At 39.0% G+C, this 14,667-nt stretch overlaps 1 protein-coding gene across 1 annotated transcript in view; it reads right to left on the minus strand.

Moving 5' to 3' along the window:
• Positions 1 to 14,667, minus strand: part of kcnip4 (Kv channel interacting protein 4) — a 278,035-nt gene that overhangs the window by 263,003 nt on the left and 365 nt on the right. The gene's annotated exons all lie outside the window — the stretch shown is intronic.

A 14,667-nucleotide genomic window follows, 5' to 3' on the forward strand; every position in this document is an offset into this window, starting at 1 on the left:
TTTCCAAAAATGAGAGAATATCATATTTAAAAACATTTACATGTAAACAACTGGACATAACATGAACGACAGGTGTCACATTTACCTGCTGCTCTGAGATCTAATCTAAATCCCAAAACAGACTCTATACGCGTCACGTCTGAATGCTGATGTGTGCCATTATTTCCCATCAGATCAACTTTTCCCTTTCATGTTTTCCTGGAATCTCAAATAAATCTTGGCAGGATTGTGTGGGACATGGCCTTTTGGCGTGATGCAAGGCCAAGACTGGCTTTTCAATCCACCCCCCCCCAAAGAGAAGAGGGGAAAAAAAGGAATAAAAAGAGTCAGCCTGTCCCTCCAGCTGGCTGCTCTTCCCGCGTCCCAGTCGGGCCGGTCTCCACATATGGCCTGTATGATGTTCAGCTGTGACACCGTTTCATCAAGGAGTCCTTTATGGAACTCATCCCATCAAGCAATCAGCTCCAACTTTGATGTCACCTCATATTTTTAGCTTTATATTAAAAGGCATTTTGCAGTTGATTGCATTCACCAGCTGGGGCTCCGTCTGTGCTTTCCTGGTCATGGATGGAAGCAAGACTCTGAAATTTGATCATATCACCCCAATATTCACCTCAGGTCAGTGGCTCCCTGTGCAAGTGAGGGCAGAGGTCACGGTTGTGTTGTTATCAATGTACCGCGGCCTCTAGTGGTCACCGGAAACACTCAATTGGCAACAAGTCTTCACAATCAACTTGTGGCCCATCTGTCTTATCGTTTACGCTCATTGTGCCAGTTAAAAGAGGCCAATATTTCTACAATTTGGAGAGTCTTTTACGCAAAAACACTGTTACTGATGTATATTGCTCATTTTAAAAAACGAACAAGTGACAAAAGTTCTCTAGGAGGTCCCAGAATCCTTAATGTGATGTGTAGTGCTATTTATACATGACATTAATTACTTTGCCACGGTTCCTTTGACCACTGCTAATTTGTTGCAGAAATCATTAACCACAGGTGTTTTTTGCAAGTCACCATGCCATGTGAATTTATCGTGCAACTATCAAGCGGGGTCCACTCCACCAACATCCAACAATCTAGAAAACTGTTTAACTCAAGGGGTGTACTTTGTGAACTGTATTCACAAAGGGGTGCCACAGGGCTCTGTATTAGGACCTTTGTTATTTATCATGTATGTAAATGATTTAGGACATACAACCCCTGGCAAAAATTATGGAATCACCGGCCTCGGAGGATGTTCATTCAGTTGTTTAATTTTGTAGAAAAAAAAGCAGATCACAGACATGACACAAAACTAAAGTCATTTCAAATGGCAACTTTCTGGCTTTAAGAAATGTATAAGAAATCAGGAAAAAAAATTGTGGCAGTCAGTAATGGTTACTTTTTTAGACCAAGCAGAGGGAAAAAAATATGGAATCACTCAATTCTGAGGAATAAATTATGGAATCACCCTGTAAATTTTCATCCCCAAAACTAACACCTGCATCAAATCAGATCTGCTCATTAGTCTGCATCTAAAAAGGAGTGATCACACCTTGGAGAGCTGTTGCACCAAGTGGACTGACATGAATCATGGCTCCAACATGAGAGATGTCAATTGAAACAAAGGAGAGGATTATCAAACTCTTAAAAGAGGGTAAATCATCACGCAATGTTGCAAAAGATGTTGGTTGTTCACAGTCAGCTGTGTCTAAACTCTGGACCAAATACAAACAACATGGGAAGGTTGTTAAAGGCAAACATACTGGTAGACCAAGGAAGCCATCAAAGCGTCAAGACAGAAAACTTAAAGCAATATGTCTCAAAAATCAAAAATGCACAACAAAACAAATGAGGAACGAATGGGAGGAAACTGAAGTCAACGTCTGTGACAGAACTGTAAGAAACCGCCTACAGGAAATGGGATTTACATACAGAAAAGCTAAACGAAAGCCATCATTAACACCTAAACAGAAAAAAACAAGGTTACAATGGGCTAAGGAAAAGCAATCGTGGACTGTGGATGACTGGATGAAAGTCATATTCAGTGATGAATCTTGAATCTGCATTGGGCAAGGTGATGATGCTGGAACTTTTGTTTGGTGCCGTTTCAATGAGATTTATAAAGATGACTGCCTGAAGAGAACATGTAAATTTCCAGTCATTGATGATATGGGGCTGCATGTCAGGTAAAGGCACTGGGGAGATGGCTGTCACTACATCATCAATAAATGCACAAGTTTACGTTGATATTTTGGACACTTTTCTTATCCCATCAATTGAAAGGATGTTTGGGGATGATGAAATCATTTTTCAAGATGATAATGCATCTTGCCATAGAGCAAAAACTGTGAAAACATTCCTTGCAAAAAGACACATAGGGTCAATGTCATGACCTGTAAATAGTCCGGATCTTAATCCAATTGAAAATCTTTGGTGGAAGTTGAAGAAAATGGTCCATGACAAGGCTCCAACCTGCAAAGCTGATCTGGCAACAGCAATCAGAGAAAGTTGGAGCCAGATTGATGAAGAGTATTGTTTGTCACTCATTAAGTCCATGCCTCAGAGACTGCAAGCTGTTATAAAAGCCAGAGGTGGTGCAACAAAATACTAGTGATGTGTTGAAGCGTTCTTTTGTTTTCATGATTCCATAATTTTTTCCTCAGAATTGAGTGAGTCCATATTTTTTTTCCCCTCTGCTTGGTCTAAAAAAGTAACCGTTACTGACTGCCACAATCTTTTTTCTTGATTTTTTATAGTGTTTCTTAAAGCCAGAAAGTTGCCATTTGAAATGACTTTAGTTTTGTGTCATGTCTGTGATCTGCTTTTTTTCTACAGAATTAAACAACTGAATGAACATCCTCCGAGGCCGGTGATTCCATAATTTTTGCCAGGGGTTGTAATGTCTCTGATGCCAGTGTGTATTTTTATGCTGATACAATAATTTACTGCTTTGGTTCATCCCCAGTCAATGCTGTCAAATCTTTGCAAAAAGCTTTTGATGTGGTGCAGCACAAACTGCTGCAGCTAAAACTTGTCCTTAACTCTGACAAAACTAAACTCATGTTATTTTCAAATTCTAGAAAAGGTCCTCAAACTGCCCCTACAGTGTCCACGCTTGAGGGAAATGAAATTGTGGTGGTTCATTCATACAAATATCTTGGTATCTTGCTTGACGACACGCTTACCTTCAAACCCCACATCGAGAATCTTGTGAAGAAACTTAAATTGAAACTGGGATTTTTCTTTCGAAATAAATGTTTTTCTTTTGAGGTTAAAAAGCGCCTTGTTACTGCAACTTTATCTATTTTAGATTATGAAGACCTGTTATACAACCCCTGGCAAAAATTATGGAATCACCGGCCTCGGAGGATGTTCATTCTGTTGTTTAATTTTGTAGAAAAAAAGCAGATCACACACGACACAAAACTGAAGTCATTTCAAATGGCAACTTTCTGGCTTTAAGAAACACTATAAGAAATCAAGAAAAAAAGATTGTGGCAGTCAGTAACAGTTACTTTTTTAGACCAAGCAGAGGAAAAAAATACGGAATCACTCAATTCTGAGGAATAAATTATGGAATCACCCTGTAAATTTCCATCCCCCAAAACTAACACCTGCATCAAATCACATCTGCTCGTTGACATTAACCCTATGCCATGAAATTGACCCTATGTGTCTTTTTGCAAGGAATGTTTTCACAGTTTTTGCTCTATGGCAAGATGCATTATCTTCTTGAAAAATGATTTCATCATCCTTAAACATCAGAAAAGTGTCCAAAATATCAACGTAAACTTGTGCATTTATTGATGATGTAATGACAGCCATCTCCCCAGTGCCTTTACCTGACATGCAGCCCCATATCATCAATGACTGTGGAAATTTACATGTTGTCTTCAGGCAGTCATCTTTATAAATCTCATTGGAACGGCACCAAACAAAAGTTCCAGCATCATCACCTTGCCCAATGCAGATTCGAGATTCATCACTGAATATGACTTTCATCCAGTCATCCACAGTCCACGATTGCTTTTCTTTAGCCCATTGTAACCTTGTTTTTTTCTGTTTAGGTGTTAATGATGGCTTTCGTTTAGCTTTTCTGTATGTAAATCCCATTTCCTTTAGGCAGTTTCTTACAGTTCGGTCACAGACGTTGACTTCAGTTTCCTCCCATTCATTCCTCATTTGTTTTGTTGTGCATTTTCGATTTTTGAGACATATTGCTTTAAGTTTTCTGTCTTGACGCTTTGATGTCTTCCTTGGTCTACCAGTATGTTTGCCTTTAACAACCTTCCCATGTTGTTTGTATTTGGTCCAGAGTTTAGACACAGCTGACTGTGAACAACCAACATCTTTTGCAACATTGCGTGATGATTTACTCTCTTTTAAGAGTTTGATAATCCTCTCCTTTGTTTCAACTGACATCTCTCATGTTGGAGCCATGATTCATGTCAGTCCACTTGGTGCAACAGCTCTCCAAGGTGTGATCACTCCTTTTTAGATGCAGACTAACAAGCAGATGTGATTTGATGCAGGTGTTAGTTTTGGGGATGAAAATTTACAGGGTGATTCCATAATTTATTCCTCAGAATTGAGTGAGTCCATATTTTTTTCCTCTGCTTGGTCTAAAAAAGTAACCGTTACTGACTGCCACAATCTTTTTTTCTTGATTTCTTATAGTGTTTCTTAAAGCCAGAAAGTTGCCATTTGAAATGACTTTAGTTTTGCGTCATGTCTGATCTGCTTTTTTTCTACAAAATTAAACAACTGAATGAACATCCTCCGAGGCCGGTGATTCCATAATTTTTGCCAGGGGTTGTATATGAATGCTTCAGCTCAGTGCCTGAGAAAGATTGACTCTGTATATCATGCTTCCTTGAGGTTCATTGTGAACTGTATTCTCAAGTGCGATGGCCTTCTTTGTCCACCAGGAGGTTGATCCACTGGTATACTTTTATTTATAAGGCCATGCTTGGATTACTGCCCTCGTACATCTGTAACTTAATCACACAGAGAAGTGTTGATTCTTATGGTTTGCGTTCCAACGAACATTTGCTACTCTGTTCCTTATGTCCGCACTGAAACTGGAAAAAGATCCTTCACCTTCTCTGCCCCTTCTTCATGGAACACTTTGCAAAAGGACTGGAAACTTACAGAACTGATCACATTAAATGACTTTAAAGCCAGACTGAGAGCACTTGAGACAGCCTCCTTCACATGTACTTGTTTTAATTTATTTTATACTGTAACTGTATTTTTATTGCTGCATCTTGGCCAGGGCTCCCTTGAAAAAGAGGTTTTTAATCTCAATGGGACTTCCCTGGTAAAATAAAGGTTAAGAAAGAAACTCTATCCAAGGGTCATGAGGATAGACCCCTTCAAATGCCCAGAACTAAGCCAAATCTTGTTCAAGGTCTTCCAAAATATAAACTGGCCTCAAGACAGATATTCCAGAGGGCATCTAAAGTGGCCATCAAATTTGTTTGCTTCCTGCATTTTAACAGAAAATGGTTGTATGCGTGCCATTTTAGTTGACATCTTGAATTTAAAATTAAATTCAAGCCACATTTTATTGTATTTTTGGGGGGGAATCTAAAACATACTTATCATGGAATGTTTTATTTAATATCAAGTCCATGTGTAGTTAATTTTGTTTATTATTTATTTTTAGTTTCATGGCAATTTTGAATGTAAAACTCAAGAATGATATTCTTTTAGGCACAAAAATATTTATTGCGACCCAAATTGTCCATATTGCATGTCCCTTTGAAAAATAAAATAATTTTGGCACAAATGCATTTGTGATCTAAAACACATTTCTCATAAAAATATTTTTGAAAAATATGTGCTTTGTGCTGTAATTAAAAATAAATGAAATAAATAAGCAAGCAAGCTCTTTGGACACTATTTTGGATATCTGACTTGAGACCAGTTTTTACTTTTGTGAGCACACTGTTTTTCAGTCACTGAAGGAAATTTGAAAGGTTTTATACAGTTAGGTTGCAACAAAACTTTACTGTCACATTTACTGATCAGTTTTCTCATCATCATTTTATCAAGTATTTGTAAGTATTTTTACATCAGTTCTAAACTGCCAGGTGATGCCTGTAAAGCAGGCATTTGTCTATTTATCCCCAAAAACAACAAGAGACTGAAAAACTCCTATGACCCTCAAGCCATCAGACTGTACAACTCTTCACTCGGAGGGAGGAGGAGTAACAGGAAGACAGGGGGCAGGAATGAGAGGAACAGTAAACCAGTATGCCTGGTATGTATATTTATATTTGCAAACTTTTTTTGAATTTCACTTTGGATACTCTGTGTGCTTCTTACCCTGTGTGCTGCTATACAATGCTGCTGGAGCCTCAGTTTCCCTGAAGGATTCTTCCCAAGGGATCAGTAAAGGTCTATCTAATCTAGTCTAAAGGGATGTTGCATTTAAAGGGCATAAATTATGAGTCCTGTGAGTCTTTTTAAGCACTTTTTAGAACATTTCCTGAAAACTGTCTGAATTTCTGGGGGAAATACAATCGTTTTTGTTGTGGGTCCAGTGGTTGTGGGATTTATCCCAAAATGACATTGACACAAAGAAAAACCATCTTCACACACTGAGTGAAAGTCTTGCAAACCCAGTTGGCACCAGTTTCTCAGTACACTATCCAAATAAACTTTAATGGGGACGATTTGTGGCATAAACAAGCCTGCAGGCAGAAATCTAAATATGACAGGGGATCCACTTTTAGCCTTCGGCAAACGTCAACAAGCAAAATAAACTCTCATCGTTGCTGACTAACTCCACCTCTCCTTCCTTCGTCCTCATCTGGCTTCAGTCCCTAGGCAGATGGTCCTTGCAGTCAGACGCTCCCCATCCAACCTCTCAAAAGAAAACAGAGACAGGATCCAAAGCAAACAGAATCTGCTGGAGAGCATGAGACACATGCTGAAATTAATCCCGACTGCAAATTGCTTTGTACTGACAGGTAGAAAGGAAGCATAGTTGTCTGAAAAGGCCAGGACGCACATGTGCGAGGTGGGCGGTACCCAATTAAGATGTTTACTGATTTCAAGATGCCATGTCTGACAGTAATCAGAAAAAGTTAATTCATGGAGTGAACAATTCAGGAAGAAGATCCAACGTTTGAGTCATCCTCACCAGCCTTTTATTAGTGATAAATCTGCCACCCCCCACCCCAAGGTGCAAGAACACAAGCATCAAACCTACAAATTTGGCAATCTGTGACAGCTCAAGCTGACAAATCTGTTCCCTAAGATTTGAGATGTGAATGAATTGTTGTTGTTTCTAAGCACACACTTTATTTTATGTGGGGAAAATTGTTAGAAGCGGCCCAAACATCGTAATTTCTGTACGTATGTCATGTGCTTTTGACCACTGAGGGGCTGTAATATTGAAAACCACAACCAGTACCATTCGGGGGTCACGGTAACGACGAATGACACCAAGTTTGGGGTCAACAACCCTGCTCATAGAATTAGAGCCTTAAGTAACCTGTAAAATATTGAATGTCAAAACTCAGACCACTCAAGCAATTGTTACATATTTTATGTGACCAACAGTCCACAAGGATCCATGTTTTTGGTGGCCACCAGACTTGGGCTTTGGAACTTACAGAAACGTATAAACAAGCTCATTTCAAACCATGTTGTATACAACTTAAAAATCAATGCTGCTAGAGACCTACATTGATGCAAAATCTTTTTGGTGGGGTTGTGTGTACATGTGACCTTGTACGTCCAATTGTATTTATTATGTAATAAAACCATCAGCGTTTATTTATTTGTCTGTCTGTCAGCAAGATTACGACAAAACTACACAGACTTTGACAAAATTTCCACCACAGATAGATATTAGACCAAGGAAGATTCCATTAAATTATGGAGGGGATCCACATCCAGATTCTGGACCAAGATTTCCCTTTATGCAGGCTTTGAAGGAATACTTCAAAACTACTTCAGGGATTGTCACCAAATTTGCACCACTGATAGCTATTAGGGCATGGAAGGCTCCACTGAATTTCAGAGGTAATCTGGATCAAGATTTCACTTTAAATAGGCTTTCAAACCTACTTAACAGATTCTCACCAAATTTGCACCACACATAAGGGTATGGAAGACTCAGCTGCATTTTGTATGTGATCCAAATTGGGATTGGCAGACGTCACAAATCTCTGATTGCTCTTGTTTGAGGTGTAGAACACAATTGTTGTTCCTCCACCAAAACATAACCATCTCATTCTTTCCAGAGGGTTGTGTGGAGATGTTACTGAGTTTTAGAACTTCAAGTTTGTGGAGAAGAGCACTAAGAATACCAACACCGTAGGTGATGAAGTAAAGTAGAACAAAAGGAATAACACTGAAATTCCATGTGTGGCTACAATTTCTCAGAAACTCAAGAGGATTTCAAAAATAAGGGCAGCATTGCTTTGTATTTCAAACCCATTCAACATACGAATCGCTCAGTAAACCAAATCCTCAGGAACTCAGTCTACCAGCATCTGATGGAAAAAGGACACTTGAAGATGGTGAAAGAAGCCACCTCTCTCCCCACTATAATTTTTTCCTTTTAATGATACTAGATTCAAACATTATCCTCACCTCTCCTCAAATGAAACTAAGAACAATGGACTCAGACCTAACTGAGGAGTAATTCGACAGTAATGCAATTACAAAAACAGCAATATATATGTATGGTTAAACTGCAGATTGTAATTAAGTCACCATAAGAATGCCCTCAAATGATCTCGGGTGACCAAAGGTGTAATAGCTGTCATCACATCCCTGTGACATCACTGACCGCACAGAGGATAAATATTTGAGTCTCTCACTACTCCAACGAGAACTGATGGAGCTTTTCAGGACAAATGGTGAAACATTTTCAGGGAACTAAAACAAGCCCAACTGCTTTGATTCCACAGCCAGAATGACTGAGTACCTCCAAAGACATTTATCTTAGGTCCCCTTCACACATAGTGTGAATCTGGTCGAATTACAGCGAAACAGCAGAAAACATTGCGCCGATCGGCAGCCATGCACAATCCCGGTGCAGCAGTTCATGCACCAGATGGTGTCTTTTGAGAAGGAACACAGTGCGAGCTGCTGCAGCTGCTCACACTGTGTGACGAGCTGCAACACATTACGCTGCTGATGTGGAAGAAAATAAGACAGCTGTATAACTAGTGAATATCACTAGGTTGATATAAAACATAAAAGGATGCAATACATGGTTAAATTAAAAAAAAAATTCCACTCACAGGTTTGAACCCACACACTCCGATTACCACACAGAAACTTTACTACTTCATCACAATCACTGTCTCATAACAGGAGTGTGAAATGGTTAAAATCACCAAGCAAATAAACGTATTTACTAAAAAAGAAAAAAAGCACTGTGATAACTTACCAAACGGTGTTTGGTACGGCGTATTTCTGCTGATATGTGACTGAAAATGGCGTATTCGTCATACTGTTGGCCTGTCATATGATCGTGCGGCGTTCCGCTCACTGTCCTGTCAGACAGAGGTTACGTTCAGATCGCCTGCTGCATGTCCACATGAACTGGTGGTTGGGTCCAGCTGGAGCAGACAGTGGCACATCATGTGCACTCAGCACTCTACAGTCGTGGGGCACTTAGACAAATTTCACATCAAGCTCGACAGTGATTGTCAGCTGACTGTTTTTGTGATGATAGTAAAAATGGCCACACATTTGTGCCAAACGAGCAGTGTTAAATGTTCATGTGTGTCAGGTGGAATTTGGCCGACACCTGCTGCGAGAGGGATCGATGGCCTCGTACAGCGCACACTTTGTCTTTCAGCCGCTCATGTGTGCAAATAATTGTAGCAACAGGTGTACGAGGCAGCTACGAATTTACACGTTTTGCATACAATTCCTGCTTCATGTGCACGTCAACCAAATTCGCACTATGTGTGAAGGGGCCCTTAAGTTTTGACTCAACCAAGTGATTATTATTTATCAATTTTAACTAAATATTATTCTTTACAATTCTGTTTAGACTTTGAGCAGTGTGTTTTCTTAAAAAGGTGCCATATAAAAGTTAGATAGTTATTTTTATCATATTTGTTAACTATTTACAGTCGGGGGGGGGGGGTAATAATTATAAAAGCGGCAGGGAAAAGCTCAGGTTTGAGCTTCGATTTCAAACACCTAGAAGCTCTTGTGAAATGAAATCAAAGTGTGCCAGTTCTTTGCCATCTTGATAACTCTTGGTCTTTGAAATCAGCAGGCACAGTCTAATTGGACTAATATCGAGCCAAAGTGCTCGTTTAAGGTACTCACAAAGCTGCAAGGAGTTTTCAGATCAATAATCGAGTGCTGCACACAGTCAAGTCTTCTGTGAAAAGCAAACACTGGTGTGCGCACGTGCACACACACACAGCTGTGGTTTGACAGATGTGAAGCAGCAGCTCAGCTCTGCAGTCGAGCTTCAGGACTTCTTCCAATACAAGCTGAGAAAATACAGTTCAAACACACACCGTGTGGTCAGCTCTCTGCCCCTTAAGAGCTTAAGGCTGATTTACAGAAATAAAATACAGTTCATCTGCGTAACATCGCTTCTTCACATTTGGAGCAGCCTGACGTTATGTGCTTTGCTGTCTTTTTCCAAGCAATTATTCCCAAATAAATAAATGGCACTTTGTGGGGATGTCTCATCAAGATTTCGAATAACTTGACATGGTGATGTGCAAAGGTGCATAACTGCCTGGCTCCCATCTGGAAAGACTGAGCCTCTACTTGTGCAGAAGTGAAGTTCTCCATTTTTTGTGTGTGTGTGTGTGACCTCAGTCTAAATTGCAAAACATTGCATGCAGAGTTACCGTGTGACTGCAAAGAGATGATGCAAATACTGCATCACAGATTTACTCATTCCCTGCCCTATAAATTAATATACCAACCCTGCATAACTGCTGTGCAAAAACCTGATGCATATTTTTAAGTGTTTGCATAAAGCAAAATGATGCTGCTAAAATGATGAACCTCTAAATGTAAATTCATGCTCAAGTGTGAGCCTTAAATATTAAAAAATATGCATCCTATGTTCCTAATGCGCAAGTGTGAAACTGAATTTTGGATGGGCAAGCTATGCAGAGGTTTAACAAAACAGTGATTGTTTATTTTTTGTTTATGATTGTTTATGTTTTGATTTTTGTGGACTCATATTTTGGGCTAAAATCCAACAACGTAATTATTTTGTCTGAAAAGGTCTTTTAGAATCTCACATAGCTTAATATTAACATTTACAATTTTAAAATTTGGTTATTCCTCACAAAAAAAATAAAAAATAAACTCAAGCACCAGCATGTCTAAGACTTTTGCACAGTTATGCCTATCAGACTGAGGTATTTTTGTGCTTCACAGGCTAAACATAGGCCAAAGCAATTAAATGAAATTCAGAAAAAATAAAGCATAAATCAACAACTTTGAAGTGAAGTCTGGCGGTGATATTTTTACCGTTGGCCTTTTTTTTACTTCCTGTTCTGAGCAGATTGAAGCACGTGCTTGTGGTGAGAGATAATTGTCTTTGATCATTCATACACACCAAGGAAATGAGACCACTGATCATCAAAATCCTCAACAGTTCATTCACAAAGTTCAAAGCTGCTCAAGTAGAAATGCAGAGCTGTCCATGGTGCTGAACACAGCTCCAGTCAAACAACAAAAAACATGTTGAAAACTCAATTCCATCATCTGCAGGCATTGGTAGGAAGCAACAAAAAGTTGTTTGTGATCTGAGAGAGCTCCACTGATGCAAAAAGTAACCCATCACAGAAGCAAATGTTCTTAATATTCACAAAAAACAAAAGAAAAAAAAAAAAAAACATAAACAGCCCCCAAGAGCCAAAAATGTGGATGTTTACTTGAAATTCTGGATATCTGGTTCTGGAGGATGATCAGCATCAGGTATGTTAAGATGTTAAGCATCAGCATCACCTTTGATGACAGTTTTCCTTCAGATAATCCACAATAACCAAATAAAGCATAAACAAGCGCAACTCCAAACCCTGAAACCTGGTAATTTCTTTTTAGATAACTAAAAATAAAAATAAATAAATACTTTGAATGGTGATGCAAGCACAAAATTTGGCACAAATACACCTTAGACATTACTCTTTTGAAAAAGCAGGGTGTCCACTTGAATTTCCAATGGGCAGCCAAGAATAACACAGGGGTCAAAATTTTGAAATGCTCCAATCTTATTAAAAACTATACCACATTGTTTGTCTGATCATACAGATTCCAAAAAGGTATAGTTTGGACTATCCATGACTGAATTCTAAGGTGTTATGGGGTAAAAACAGCAAAAATAGTGACAATGGTCAATTTCAGTTTATATAGGGGTCAAACATTAAAGTTACTCCACTTTTGGTAAAAAGTGTTGCAAACTATTGGTTGAACTAATAGCATTAATACATGGGATAGTTTTGGCCATGTTGAAGGTGTGGTGTCCAAACTAAAGGTCAAACAGTGTTGACATCCATTGGATTCAGTGGCATATAATATGCATTACACTGTAATATGATAACTAAGCATGACACATGGTGCAAACTGTTCCTTTTTACAACTATTTGCTAAACCAATAATTTGCATCACTTTTTACCAAATTGGAGCAATTTTAACTTTTGACCCCTGTACAAACTAAAACTGACCTTCCTCACCATTTTTTTGCTATTTTTGCCCCATAACTCCATAGAATTCAGTCACAGACAGTTTCAATTCTGTTACCATAGTTGCTGAGATGAGTTCACTGTAGTAATGTGATGCAAACAGATGTAGCCAGTAATTCATGCAACTCAACACCATGACTTCCTACAGTAGTTTTTTTATAAAACCAAGTGTGCAATTGTCCAACTATGTTTTAATATGCTCGTTGACAGAATACGTTTGACAAATCCACACCAGTTATTTCTGCAACTGGATACAACATGCTTCCCAGCATGGCTGCAGGCTACCAATGGATTCAAAGTACAGGAGAAAATTGAATCAAATAGCTGCTGTGAAGGATTATTATGCTTAAGAGGTGGAGCAATGAGCAACTCGATTCCACTTTGAAACCTTGAAAGTACGACTCATGTTCTTAATTAGAAGTCAATTTCAGTGTGTAAACAAATGTTAACCTGAGCTGAGGAGCCCGAGAGGAAAGTTTCCAAGTGCAAGTCGGTGATCATTACTCTGGATGTCAGCCAGCGGAGGGGAGAGAGCGGAATTTGGATCTGCCAGCATATAACACAAACACAAGTGTCCAGACTGCTGATGGAACACTCGGCGGCACCTTACATGCACCCCAAACACCCGTACATCTCTGGAGTCAAGGAGCAAGCACGGAGGAGTTACAGCGGATCCCTCCTATGCCTGACATAAGCAACCGATTTGGACAGGGATCACTCATATATCCATCAAACACAACCTCTATAAAGATTTCTACTTACTACATCACAATGTATTGTTCTTCAATGCATCCTTGCACATTATACTGCTGCAGCTTTGCCTTTACAGAATACATGCATGCGAACTATGAGCTGACAGTCGAATACTTCATACGGCATGTAAAAGTGACTCGCAACCCATTTTTCCACTAAGACCTGAGGCAAGGAAGATGTTAATGTTAAACGTACCATCCCAATGGTGAAAAAGAAGTCGGCAGGCTGCAGAGCTTTCTCTAATCAGGCACCTTGACAGTGGAGTAACCCTCAAACTGAGGTAAAGCAGCCCAGTTCTGATTTATAACTTAAATGCAGATTCAAACAATGTCTACTTTCTAGATTATTGGCTATTATTAAACCTAACATTGACCATTAACCCAGTTGCACTCAGATTTCAATCAAGGTATGCTCATTTAAATACCATCAGCACAGGCCAAATCTCTCCTGCCGACTAGGAGTTTTTCCCCCCTTTATATGTGGTACATGCTATTCTGGCATGCATATGTGCTTTGTGCAGCATGTGAACTGGGGAAAAAAGCAAACTGTCATTTCTGGAAGGGCGCTGCACACTGTTTAGGTTTTCTGAAATGCAAAAAGTTTTAAAAGTTAGAACCACGGCTTCTGTCTTGCACAGTCGCAGAATTGGGTCCAATTCTGGAATATTTCTGATTTGCACACCACATCGAAAATATGCATAGAGTCCAATAACCATTGGGACTTTGCAGGATATATTTAATGGATGTAACCCAATGTATACTGAATAGCTAAAAGGCATGTCTCCCAGTGGACTACCAATTAAAAATTATACTGCACAGTGTTAATTCAAGTAAGAATCTGGATTTTGGGCTGTACAAACAACTTGAGAGGGGTGTGTAATTCTTTGCAGAAATGTAGACTTTACATATAAGCAAAACAGTAAAGCCACCACTAATGAACATTTCAAACTAAGGAAAAATGGCAGTAAAGTTCACTAAAATATCCTCATAACGAGTTCCTTTCAAAAGAAGGCAAAATATTGCAGAAGCATGCAAAATCTGCTTTGACACAAGACAAACACACCAGACTTCATGAAACATTCCCACAGCTTAACATTTTCTTCCACATCAAATACAAACCAAACATATAAACACTGAAAATGCAAGTCTGAGTCAATAATAATGTATAGTAAAATTCGGCAGTAAATGAGACACTTTCTTCTTTAATTTCTGGAAAAATTCCACTTTTGGATTAA

This window comes from Thalassophryne amazonica, chromosome 23 (assembly GCF_902500255.1).
Source record: "Thalassophryne amazonica chromosome 23, fThaAma1.1, whole genome shotgun sequence".
In the NCBI taxonomy this organism is placed as follows: domain Eukaryota; kingdom Metazoa; phylum Chordata; class Actinopteri; order Batrachoidiformes; family Batrachoididae; genus Thalassophryne; species Thalassophryne amazonica.